The sequence below is a fragment of the Anas acuta genome, chromosome 3 (assembly GCF_963932015.1).
Source record: "Anas acuta chromosome 3, bAnaAcu1.1, whole genome shotgun sequence".
Taxonomy (NCBI): domain Eukaryota; kingdom Metazoa; phylum Chordata; class Aves; order Anseriformes; family Anatidae; genus Anas; species Anas acuta.
This window is the reverse complement of record NC_088981.1, coordinates 6,379,431-6,391,701: the sequence shown is the minus strand read 5'-3', so window position 1 is coordinate 6,391,701 and position 12,271 is coordinate 6,379,431. Positions and strand designations below refer to the sequence as shown.

The 12,271-nt window shown below is 43.9% G+C and overlaps 1 long non-coding RNA gene across 2 annotated transcripts in view; it reads left to right on the top strand.

The window, feature by feature from the left end:
* The first annotated feature begins 1,862 nt into the window (after positions 1-1,862).
* LOC137853257 (uncharacterized) overlaps positions 1,863-12,271 on the top strand; it is a 29,707-nt gene continuing 19,298 nt past the window's right edge. The window contains exons 1-3 of one of the 2 annotated variants that reach the window (XR_011094359.1): positions 1,879-1,990; positions 2,449-2,609; positions 6,320-6,520. This is a non-coding gene — a long non-coding RNA (uncharacterized lncRNA). Of the gene's footprint in view, positions 1,991-2,448; positions 2,610-6,319; positions 6,521-12,271 lie in introns of both variants that reach the window. The other variant, XR_011094358.1, reaches the window with a different exon arrangement.

Sequence of the window (12,271 nt, the reverse complement as noted above, 5' to 3'; positions counted from 1 at the left end):
TCTCATGCCAGCAAAGACACGAGGATTGGGAAATGGAGCAAACACATGGGGATGTGGGGAAGGAAATGGAGAAAGTTAATTGGAAGCCCTTTCTCTCTCTCCGATTCCTACTGCAAAGAAATGCTGGTGGGGAATACTTTCACCCCATATGTGATGAAGGGGTTGTGCACAGTAACTGCTAATTCTGCTCATAGTTCTTATCCCAGTCCTTAGCAATTCTGCCAGGAGCTGCTGTGCGTGCAAGCAGTGAGCTATCAATTTCCTGCTGTAAAAGAAAAAGAGCATAAGAATAAATTTCATTTTGCGCAAGTCCGTTAATCATCTGTTAGTGGATTTTCCCTCCTGACTCGCTTCACTGTAGCCTTTGGCTTCACTTTGCTGGTTTTCTCCTGCTTCTTCCATTGTTATTGGTAATTGCTCCAGTCTGCTGTGCTGCAGGGAAGCAACACTCAGCCCAGGGCAACAGGATACTGTTGCTTGTCTCAGCCTTGTCAGGGAGTTCCAATTCTGAAATAGAAGTTTTTGTTTTCCTCTAACTAGGGTGTACTTGAAAAGTTCAAGCGTTCAGCCAGCCTGGGATGGGAGTATTGCCCTGGATGGCAGTACTACGTCAGTGGGAAGGAGCTGGGCTGTGGCAGCTCTGATTTTCAGAAGTGCACACAGCTTTTGCTGACTGAACTCAGAAGCTAAAGGCCAGGCAGGTACAAACAGGAGCTTAGCTTATCCCCACAGCTTTTAAAGTTGTTCTGCTCCCTACAAAAAGCATCTCAGAAGCCATGAAGTGGAAATGTTCAAGTTGACAACCCAGATCTGTTAAAATCAGTGCCAAAATTTCCGCTGACTTCCTCTGCTCCAGCCAGGGTCTGTACTGAAGATTTCAACCACGGTCTGTTGCATGCTGATACATACGATACAGCTTTCTACTACTCAGCTTTGTTGTTTAGGAAATGTGCTCATTGTAAAAAGAGCATTGTAAAACAGCGTAGACTATTTAAGATACTTCAGAAAGCCTATGTTGGTGTTGGAACCTTATTTCTATAACTTTTGTTACCACTCAGTTAGTTCATACAACATTGGAACCAAAAAAGAACTTTGACTAACTTTTTTCCTCAAAATTCTAGTTCTCAGGAAGATATTCTGTTGATTGAAAATGATTCATACTGCTTTCACTGAGAATGTAGAAAAACTTTGGAGGCAGAAAAATAACAACCAAGGGACACAGAGATGTAAGCAGAGCAGCATGTTCAGAATACGTGGCCATGCAAGATGAGAGCCCAGCCCACAGTCTCTGTTTTTTTCCTTTCTGTCTGAAGGATTTTATTCTACCAGCAACGTCCAACAGTTCATGATATGCTCTGTTATGACCAGCCCAGGCTAGCAGCAGTCAGTGTTTCTGTTAATTGAAAAGACACTGATCCTACTCTTCTGATGAATTATTAGCACACAGTCTGCGGTGATCACTTCCTAGATCACATCATACCCCCGTGAAAGAGGCTCAGTCAGCAGCAATTCATCTCTCTACCTGTCAGTACTCCTCCTGGGTTGCAGGTTGGAGGAAACAACCCCTGAAGTATGTGATACTGCCTGTTTTGGATCAGCTGGAATCAGCAATGCTTAAGGTAGGGTACTGCAAAGGTGGCTCAGCCTCAGGAAACACATAGTTGAACCCAGCAGCCGCAGTGTGGTGGCAATGACCAAATGACAGCAACCTTACTAGGAAGTCAGTTCAATTAACACCACTCAAACAGCAAAATAGCAGACAGCTACTCAGCATGGAAAGGAAAAGGAGGAGCAAATGAGACTCAGATGATGGTAATTAACATTTGGCTGGCAGAGAGGCATTCAGTTGGCCCAGCAGTTGGAAGCTCTTTATCACAGGTAAAATCCCAGTACAGGGGTGGGACAGTCCTGGATAAGACAACCTGGTTTGTGTGGTAGTGGAGAGGTCTGCTGCTGTTCTGAATTGATCTATGTGCTGCAGTATTTGTAGGTAAATAACACGTTTGGTTTTCCTTTTCAGAAAATACATGCTTTTGGTTGTAGTTATAAATGTACCTTGGACCTCCAACATCTATTTATTAGGAAAATAGTATCCTTAGTGCTGGGCTAGAAGCAAAATGAATATTCTCATAATATGTACTTGGGAAACTGTTTTTTTTAGCATAACAACACAGATTTGGACTACTAGAATCTTGTTTCTTAAACCTATGATTCTTTTGGGATTTCCCCACATATTCAAACTTAATTTTTAAATGTTTCTATAGTTACCCAGTTCTAATCTTGTCTTGTGTGTTGTTACAAATAATGAATTGATCAGGGCTTGATCCTACCTATTAAAATTACAAGGTTGCTTTTCATTAGGCTTTAATAAAAGATGAACAAAGCCTTCCTCCTAATCTCTCAAAATATTTTGCAAAACTTTCATTGTTAACTCCTGCTTATGAATAGGTAAAACAGAGTATTGAAAGCTGCTGGGCAAAGCTCTGCTGTGCTGAATCTCTGGCAAGCTTCAGTAACACAAATATGATGTTGTCAGGCCATCACCGTAACTGGCACTTCTGCAGTCACTCAACAGGCTGAAAACAAAATCCTCACCTCTGGCATCTCAGGTACCAGCTTTTTTTACAAACGATCCTTTCTTTGTAACTCATTTCTCTGCCACTAAAAACTCCCTTGATTATCTGTTACCTGTATTTGAAACAAACAAGACTATTTTTCATCTGTATGACTTTTATCCTGTATTCAAAACACTTGCTAATGTAAATCAAGAAATGGCACGCTTCTTGGAGATTGAATATAGTGTTATCATGGGCATGGTTTAATGAGACGAGAGCTTTGGGGTTCAGTCCCACTCCTGGTCAGCTGGGGCTCCTGGGGCAGGAGGTAGGAGCAACCTAGGCAGACCTCAGCTGCACACAGCCCTCATCAGCCTCCTGTCATTCTGCAAGACAGCTCTCTTAGTTGGTGTTACACTACATGTATCTCTTTTAACAAAACGTAGCTCCCTGCCTGTTAGTAAGAAGGATAAAAAAAGAAATGTCAATGACTTCTCCTCGGGTCTCACCTCATTGCTCTGCCTTACTTTTATGGTTGGAATATCCCATCATTTTCAGGATGGATTTACATCCTTGACAGCACACTTAAGCACATAGCTATATATCTCCCGTCATATATGCCATGAGAGAAAGTGGTTTGGATGTAATATCAAGGATGAATTCACCTGCTGTTACCTCTATATGAGCATGTTATTTGCTGTTTCATATTTACAAAGCATTTAGCAGGCATTGTTCCTCACTATTAACTAGCAAAATTATTTATCACATGCTCCAGTGTGCGGCTTGTTTTCAGCCATTGCCTCTGGGAGGCAGTGACACAAGAATGAAGCCCCACCATAGTGGGTGCCTGTGTTTGCAGCTGCAGATACAATGAACCGGGTGGGTGCAGGATGGCTCACCAGGGCTGCTTCCTGCTCCTGCCTGCTATTTTCCCTGTGGGCAGCTCTGCTCTTTATCAGCAGAAGCTGCTGTCCAAGAAATGTTTGTCCACCAAAACATTCCTCCACTATTGATTTGGTTGCAAAAGCTATTTGCATTTTTGATTGCTGCAACGGCACGAAGTACTCCATGTTTGAGAGGAGCCAGGTGACGCATGCCATTTCAGAAGCTTCCTAACTGTGATGATTTCATTAGTCTTTATTTATTTTTAATCCCCCCACACTCCCATGAAAAAAAATCTTTATACCTGCCTTCTTGGTTTTTCCCGTCCTTCATTTCTGAAATGGCAAGATAGCTCGTCTATACTTAGAGTTAAATACAAGCGTAAGCTCTGCATCTCTTTTATGTAGCTCTAATGGAGTGAAGGTACATTGAATTCATAGTGATCAGAAACCACTAAGTGTCTCTGAGCATTTTTAAGCTTAGTTTTCTTTTTTTTGGAATAAAATCTACTCTTACAGAGTATGGCACTGTAATTGACTGATTCCTGAGCTAGAGTGACCATTAATTTCTATGCTTCTGGGAATGTAAAACTGAAGAAAATGTTGTTTATTTGGATATTCATCACATGACTCGTTATTGTACATTAAACATTTTTATCTTTAAAATAATGGTTCAGCTATTATCAGCCACAAGATTCCCACTTCTCGGTGTAGCTTAAAGATCGAGACATAACTGAAGTTCTCCCAGGGTGATGCTGAAGACTTAGAGGACTGTTTGCAATGGGAAGTATTCCTGTTTCTCTATGTCACCAAAAAAAAAAAAAAAGGCATTTTAATTTCCAAATAATATTTCAGTATCTATGAAGCAGTGGAGACTGATGGTGCAGTCCTTAATCACTCACACCAGAATTGATGGGAGTGAGTAAGGTTCCAAAGAGGAGCCACGGATGATGGATATGGATATATAAAGGATGTATATAATGGATAGTCTCTATATTGCAGTTTTTGCTGTTGATGTTACTCGGAGCCTAATGCTGGATTCTTGGAGTGGGACGTCATAATGGACAAGGAGTGAGGAGAGACGGAAAGGAAGGAGTAGCTGAAAAAAAAAATCTGTAAAGATACTTTAATATTTTGTCCAAGCTAGCAGCCTTCTCTCCAAAAATAGGCTCTATAGACACCATGAAGTCTGGTTGGCTGATAAATCAGGCTTGCCATGAACCAGATAGTGTTGGAGACAAACCATCCATCTGAGACAGTCCAGGGCCGAGCTGAGCATCAGCAGTGCCCCCATGGAAATACATGGGGTTAGGCCTGCCCTACTGCTCCTGCTGTGGCAGGTGAGAGGGAAAGGGGGCTGAGCAAACAGATCAAAACCATACTGGAGCCAAGCCCAGAGGAGAGGATGGAAGGAAACAGATGGAGTCGGAGGTTTTGCAGGATTTGGTTTGGATTAGGTTCTGCATCAGTGCATTGTACAAATGTGTAGCAGAAGATGGCTTATTTGCTCTTTTTGTTAATGTAAACTCTTCGCAAAGCCAAAGATATATAGAGAGATATTTAATCTATCACATTAAAGTATTTTTTTGTAGTACTAATGGCATGCATGCTTGAAACAAACCCTGCTGGGCACTGCTTACCCCCTGCCCATTCCAGCCAGGAGCCTGGGCAGGAGGCGGCCCTGATGCCCATCTCTTCCTTTTACATTTGTTCTCCTAAAACAGTTATGGGAAGTTGCCATGCAAAAAGGCAGCTTGGGTTATTCTGCCTGCAGGCCAGGGCTAGTCCCTGTCTAAAGCTCAGTGCCTGTCATGGTGTGCACAGCGTGCGTCACTGCTCAAGCATTTAGGCACGCGGTGCTCTAGGAGAGCTCACAAACAGCATGTGTGATTTTCAGTGTGTCAGGAATGGGGCAATCCCCACAGAGTGGGGTCAAACACAGGGGCACTCAGAACAAGCTACTCGAGTCAGGTAGATAAAAGAAAAGGTTACTTTAATCAAGGGATTGCCAGAGACAAAATACTACTTCTGTGCTGTTGACATTCTCCTTTTTCAGCTAAAGCATATTGGCTGTCCGTCAGTTGTCTCTCCTTCACCTCTTTATATGATATATGGCATTAACTCCGGGTGAGTTTTCCCTTCCCTCTCCTCATCCCTCAGAGCAAGGGATGCTTAAAGACAGGTTTATGTGAAAGGGCAGTGTGCTAGGTCAACACAGCCACCTCACTGTGGAGTGACTTCCCCACCAAAATGACTTATCTCCTTCAGAAGCAAGGTGCCACAGTCACTGAGGTAAGTCAGGCTGAGGTAATACCTAAGGCTCAGCATTGCCCAGATGGGAAGCTCGATGGAGACATCCTGTAAGAGTTTCTGTCTTGTGTAAGCTAGATAGGAATCCTGTTTTGTACAATTTATTTTGTAAATTTTTCACCTTTTTGGCAGTGTGATGATATGTTGACCTTTGGTGTGGAGATTTTTTTTTTTGTTGAGGTAAGTGAAGTTTGTGAAGATTGGGTGATGAGTGTTGATGAATTTTAATAACATAAAAGCAGTTTTGCTTTCCAACATTCAGAGCACTTTGTACGTGTGCAAGGGGCTGCCACTTTTATGCAGAGGTCTTATACTAGTCCAAAGGTTTCCTGAGCCCAAGCAATTACTGATGCCAGCTGGAGCTCTGGAGAGGCACTTCTGAGTTATCTGGCCAGATACAAATAAAAGTAACAGACCTGCCTCCTAGGCCAAGCTTTAAGGCAAAGCCCCCCAAAACACCAACCTTTTTGCCACTGGAGCACAGTTTGTTTCTCCCTAACACCAGGCTCAGCTCACAGCCCTTTGCCACCGAGTTTCTGCCATCAGTCCATGCCTCTGCTTGCTTTCTTACAGATGTCCTGGGCCTGCAACTGCAGCAGCAAGCCAGGACCCTGAGGGCACTGACAGCCACATTACCCTGAACAGCCTCACCTGGGGCTCAGCCACACCTGCTGGCTCTAACTGAGGTCACCTCTGGGCATCTAGAACCTTCTCAGAGCTGTTGGGCTGGTGCTTCACCACCTCTGCTGGATGGACCTCAGCCAAGCCAATGGTGTAAGTCTCTTTTCTTTAGTGTTTGTCAAAGGGCTTTGCTCTGGGTACTGAGCTGTTTTTTATTTTTTTTTCCTCCCTCCCTGCTCAGGGTTAGTGCATTTCAGAACAAAGTTTTCCTTTCTGCCTGGTAGTAACTCATCTGTCATAGCAGTAAAACCTCATGAAGCACGGGACTTGAACCTGGTGGGGGGAAATCTCCTCTTTCTGATAACTCATTTGACTGCCTTGTAGGCGTTTAATAAGGTGCATCAAAGAAAATTGCACAGATTGGCTGCTAGTGAATTGTGAGCTGTTACCTTCTGGTAACATCTAGAATCCCACGGCAATGCACACTGCGTTAATATCCAGTTAACTGGGGAACCACATTGTTACCCCCATGTGGTGTGTGGCAGGCAGCTCAGCTACAGCAGCACAGAGTTTTAGTGATAGTTGGCTGATAAACCCTAATTAGTCTCATTTCATTGAAAGAATGTGCCCTAACTTTAATTAAGGGAAATTGGACAGTCTGTGCAGTTTCCAGAGGTCCTTTTGTGATTATGGTGTATAAAAAGCAGAGAGTGGTGAGGTCGGTTTTTATTGTGCTGTGTGTGGGTGTTTGGCTTTTTTTTTTTTTTAAGGGCATGTGTATGTTGTAGCAGATTTCTCTACCCTGCCTTATTCTTCCCATCTGTAACAGAGAGACCCTGATCCTAACAGAGAGTTAAGGTGAAGTTAAGTCATTCATTCACTTTGATAGATCAATGTGCATCATATAATATACTGAAACCAAACATACTCTTCTTTTTTTTTTTTTTTGGGGGGGGGGGAGAGATATCCCTGCCCCTCAAAAAAAAAAAAAAAAGCAAAAAACATATGCTCGGTATTCCAGAGACTAAAGCTGGAGATTCAAAGTCTGGGGATCTGAAAGTACTAATCTGCAGTGCTTGGAGAAATGAGTTAATAATGGGCATTTACAAAACTAAAACTCAAATCCTGATAACAACCATGGAAATGAAGGACAAAGATGGCAAAAGAAGCAGCGCAGCATGCTGAGGATAAGTTATTTTTTTCATTGGGCTCTTGGGTGCTGAATTATTCCCTAATGCCAAGTCTGCTGTGGTTTTTCTTGATTACTGTCCATAATTATGGACTACCTTACCACATCCAGACATGCAACGCTGATGTTCTTCTGCAGTGTGTCTGGCAGGAGTCTGATTCCTGAGCATCAGAGGTCTGTGGTTGACCATAGCGGGTTGAGCACACACAGAGTAGGGTTGAAATGCCATAGTAATTAACTACGGGTTAATCATATTACTGCAGCTCTGTTATGAGGTTCTCATGCAATGGCAAAATTCAAGGAAAGTAAAAAGAAGCAGATCTAAGCTTATTTATGGGTAATACAGTTTGGATAAGAGAGAGAATCTAATAAGCACAAACCCACTGCTCTCTTCTCTCACCACCTTCCAGAGCTGATTTCAAGACCAAGCTCTTGGTGTAACAATAACTTCCTAGTTTTCTTTTTAACACTGCAGTTCAGCTTCACTGTTTTCTGAGCTGTGCTTTTATGCCAATATGAAGACTCAAATGAAGTAGTTTGTTTGTGGCAATGAGAAAGAGGTACAGAAAGTAATGTGACAAACACTCCCAAACTTTTCTTAGAGAAGCTGAAAATTTTCTGATGGAGATGCATTTCTTTTTCCTGGGGCAGTGGAGCATGGTCTGCATGTGGCTGCTGTCCTGGCAAAAGCAGCAGGCAAACCCACAAAATAAAGGTGGCACCTGAGCAGGGGAAGAAGGTGGCTTCCCCTATGAGGCACACAATTACTGACCCTGGAGTAGTATTAAAAACAAAGGCATTTGGAAGGCTAAGTCAAAGGAATTTTTTTTCCTGTGCTTAAGCGAAGAAATAAATGACACTGCAGTCGCACTTTATGTAGTGAGCACCATTTGTAAGGTGTCTGAGTGGCTCAAGACAGTGCTGTAGTTACTGCACTAATGAACATTGTGAAAATTGGGTTCAGCTAGAAGTAAACTAAATGCAAATCTTCGCTTACAAGTGCTTCATGCAGACATGAATATAAATGGGGACAGACCTCTTTGCAGAGGCCACATAAACTAATAGGAACAGTGCTGTCAGGAAACAAAAATAATTCTGATATCTGACAACTGACTAATGTAAAGTAACATCTGCTAAGTGAAGAGTTATGACCTTTGCTGGTGCCAGCCAGCCACACAACTGGAGAATTAATTCTGCAAGTTGTTGTGCCAACAGTGGGACTGATGTCCGGAAACATTAAAACAAAGAGCACAAATCTGCTCCGACAGCGTGAGTGGAGTCATCATGAAACATGAATAAGGCTGTGCTGGCCCTGAGCACACAGCGAAATGCATCATTAAGGGATGTTTTTGTTTGCCAGTGCTGCTGCTGATGGCAAGTTTTGTTCCACACCTTGGACAGGAACAGCAAACCCAGCGTGTGTTAGGCTCTGTGTAAAACTCTGTCTACCACATACGGTTTGCTTCTGCACAGCAGTGAGCAATGCACAAGATTAGCTGGGTGTCAGAGCTATGCCACGTGTTACCAGTAGCACTGATAGACACAAGGCTTAAAGCAGCCCCATATGTCACTGGGGAAGTGTTATTTCAGACGTGCAGGTCTCCTCCTCCTGCAGGAGGACACGATGAGTATGAGCCCAACCTGTTGCACCTGGAGACCCTCTTTACATGGGCATGCCTTTGAGCAGCTGCTCTCATACTTTGCATTTGCCCAGATATTGCTTGTTACTGTGTATGTGCCTGCCCATATAACAGGTACCTTTTGAGTGTTAATAATTCACTCCCCGCCATGCTCTTTCTAAGGAGTACAGTGCTGCCAAGCATCCTGCTGGTTTCTTGGCAGTAGAAGAAATAGGCTGTACACAAGGTAATTTAAAATACTGAGCTTTTGGAAACCATCAGTGTTTGCAGCCCTGTTACTGGCCAAAACTGAAGGTTCATAGCTGTTAATATGAAGCTATAAACATGAAGCAGGCAGCAGACCAAGAGAGACTTCACACAGGGAGATAGGAAGGAGCGAAAGCAAGTGCTTTCTGCAACTCTTGCTCCCATTGAATAATTGACAAACCAAAAGCAGGGGAAAAAAAAAACACCCAGACTCTCTGAAGTCAATGTGCAAATACTTTTGTAGCTGAGGATGGGCCTCAGTAACCACTTGGTGTGAGCATGGTGCTTTAGCTGAGCACAGGCATAGGTTGGTGCTGTGGAAATGCACAGGACAGCAGCAGTGTGACTGCTCAGTGGGTGGACATCTGCTGGTAGGCTTTTGGCACAGTAATTAGTAACCCAGGTTTTCAGAAGTGCTGAGTACCTGCTGGCTTCTGTCATCGTTATTAGGTGTTCAATGCCTTGAAAATGTTTTTCTGCCTGGTCCTGCATCTGGAAATCCAAGTGTTGGCAGCAGTCTGCTGAATGCTCCCCTTGGGAGCTGATCCCATGATGCCAGCATTACTGCAAGAGCTGGAGGTAGGAGTGGCATGCTGGGGTGCAGGTATCGGCACACAAGTGGGCTTTAATGCAAGGACTTAACGTGTTTTCCGAGGTCCCACTTGGAGTTCAGCTCAGTGTACCTGTTATGGTTATGTTTGTGGTTGTTCTGAAAGAGCGAAGACACAGAGTCCGAGTGCATGTGGGGCTGCGTAAAGGCTCCCCTGGGGATTTCAGGTGTACCCAAAGGCTTCTGTTGGGAGCACTTTTTGATGGGAGGAAGGGGCTCCGTTTATGTTTTCTGGGGTTCTATTTAAAATTCGGCTCAGTGCCGAATTACGGTAGATCTAGAGAATCAGACCTGCTGGCTGCTTTCTCCAAAGAGAGATTTTTAAAAGTCTTCCAACCCTCCTTGCCAGAAGGCCGGACAGCTGATGAACGTGCCTGGTGGTGCAGACAGTTCCTTGCCTCGGCTGGGGGGGCACAGGCAACATGGGGGCACCGCAGGAGGCTTCCAGGAGGCATCCTGAGCCTCAGCTCTTCTACAGGCTTGGCCACAACGAGCCTACAGTCCTCGTGCTGTGGGGGGGGAAAAAAAAAAAAAAAGAAAAAGGGGGGGGAATATGATGTCTGCTAGATTTACTGACTGCTAAAAGAGCCTCGATGCTTCCCTTCAGTATTGAAGCCTTGAAAAAGAAGAGTGAGAGCACCTGGCATTTTATTTATTTTTTTTTTAAAAAAAAAAAAAAAAAAAAAAAGAATTTTTTTTAAAAGTGCGTCTCCCGGCGGTCCAAGGGCACCACCTCGTGGCCGGCCGGGCTGCGGGCTGCCCGGGGATGGCCGCCTGATTTATCCGCCCGGGGCCTCGTCTCAGGCTGGGGAAAAGCATTAAAAGCAGGGCTGGCTTTGCAAAAGGGCTCCCAGGGGTGACTGTTTTCCCCTCGTTCTTGTGTGGGTGTCTAGGAGCTGTTCTTGTGGGAGAACGGGGACCTGCTCTTGCTGTTTCTTAAGGATATAAACTGTTATGAATGAAGTCTCAACTCGATCTAAATTTAGTAATATTTATACTTATATAAAAAGTATAAAAGGTATAAAACTATAAAAGGTATAAAAGGCAAGTAAACAGCACTGGGTGTGCAGGGAGTCCATGCTCCACCAACAAGCACACACGAGCATCAAACATTTTAAATACATAGAACATTGCTTTTACATACTAAACTGCTTTGGCAGGGGCGTTGGACTTGATGATCTTTTGAGGTCCCTTCCAACCCCTACAAGTCTGTGATCCTGTGATCCTGTAAACCTGAGTATGCCTATACATATGTAAACCATATGTAAAGCCTTTCGCTGGTAAGCAGTTGTGCATTATGGGGAATCATACGTACTTAGGAACAAAGACTGTCCTGGTAACCTTACAGCTTATTCTCCTTCTTAACAATCGGACAGTTTATGCGCCTGAAATATGGGACCAAACTGAGGTCAAGGTGTGGGACTCTGCAACTAAAAAGGGCAAGGTTGCAGTGGGATTGCTCGGCACCTGGCAAGCAGTCTCTGAGGTCTTAAAGAGCCCTGTGGGCCCACAGTCAGAAATGTTTGGTTTGCCAGACAGTGAGGGAGCTGCGGGCTCCTTTACTGATCCGACTGCTATGTCATGGGCCCCTCTGCTGCTACAGCCATTGAAGGCTTTTGCTGTTACCCCCCCCCCCCCCCCCCCCCCCCCCCCCGTTGACCTGGACGTGCCTTTTGACCCAGGCCTATTGGCCTTGAAAAGGAAAGGAGATGGATATGCTTTTCTTTGATCCGGGAAGAACGGAATACCTAAGGCCCGAAGACCGAGTTGCTTGACAACTTAAAGCGAGACATTTTGTTCAAAAGGAATGGAAAATGGAGACTGTTAAGTCATGGAACTTAAAGGATTGTTTGTTACCTTTCCTGATTGTATGCATGTATAGGCATACTCGGGTTTAGTATTTAAAGCAATGTTCTGTATGTTTAGAATGTTTGATGTTTGTGTGTGCGTGTTGGTGGAGCGTAGACTCCCTGCACACCCAGTGCTGTTTACTTGCCTTTTATACCTTTTGTAGCTTTTATACCTTTTATAAGTATAAATATTACTAAATTCAGATTGAGTTGAGACTTCATTTATAACAGCTTGATTTGACTGTGCAGTTCAAAATGCCTGCTGTAGGGAGCTCTAGCATTTTAAAAACCCTAAGAGTGCAGTTAGCCTCTGTATAATGAGCGAGACTTAGCTTAATGCTTTTCTGAACAGATCCTGAAGCTCTGGTT